The 819-nt window shown below is 43.1% G+C and overlaps 1 protein-coding gene across 1 annotated transcript in view; it reads left to right on the top strand.

Moving 5' to 3' along the window:
* LOC109353858 overlaps positions 1-819 on the top strand; it is a 5,768-nt gene that overhangs the window by 3,133 nt on the left and 1,816 nt on the right. The gene's annotated exons all lie outside the window — the stretch shown is intronic.

The following is an 819-nucleotide window of genomic DNA, read 5'->3' as shown; positions in this document are numbered from 1 at the left end:
CCCTAGTATGAGTATGTGATATAAACTACTTTGGTATAACACCGTAATTGAATTAAAAAGTAAAGTATTCAAGGTGTTGGAATTAAATAGTTAACTCGGAAATTAATTTTACAGAAAGTAATCCGAGAAGGATGTATGATTTAGGGCGATGCCCAGAAAAGGATACGTGATACCACGGAGCGAGATCGTCTGACCGTAAGTGGCTTGGTCTGGGACCGTCCAGGGTGATTCAGCGATGGTCGTAGTGGTGGGATGTATTTCCTTTATATTACGTGTTAACGTAAGATCGGGACCCACAAGAAGCATTCCTGAGGGAGATGACTTAAGGTGGGCCGAACATGGTAAATAATGAATAAAAAATTTAATCATCTAACTGCGGTTAGTATTCATATGCGTATGGTTAATAATGGAGTAGTGGAGAGGAAATTGATGGTATGACTTAGAGCACCGTGAAGTAAGCAGGGACGGCACTAATTGGACGGTGATTAGCCAACAATGTCATGAGGGAGAGTCTAGGTGAGACGAGTCCCTTGTATTCCTGGGGAGGTACCCTGTTGGATCGGACAGTTCTCACAGGCCAAACTAGACGATCTCTAACAACCCCTCTTTGCAATCTGGATCAATGAGAGGGATGCCCAGAAAGCGTTTGTACGACCTAGGTCCAGGTAGGACTGTTCCTGAGGGAACCGATCGATCTATTTTTATTTTCTTGCGAGGATATGTTATTTCGGGTGCGTACAAAGTGGCTTACTATGGGACCTGTACTTTTGATTTATTTCCAACTAGGTTATTGGGAGGATATTGGTGTGAGGTGGATGA

The sequence above is a fragment of the Lupinus angustifolius genome, chromosome LG08 (assembly GCF_001865875.1).
Source record: "Lupinus angustifolius cultivar Tanjil chromosome LG08, LupAngTanjil_v1.0, whole genome shotgun sequence".
NCBI lineage: Eukaryota > Viridiplantae > Streptophyta > Magnoliopsida > Fabales > Fabaceae > Lupinus > Lupinus angustifolius.
This window is presented reverse-complemented; position numbering and strand designations above follow the sequence as displayed.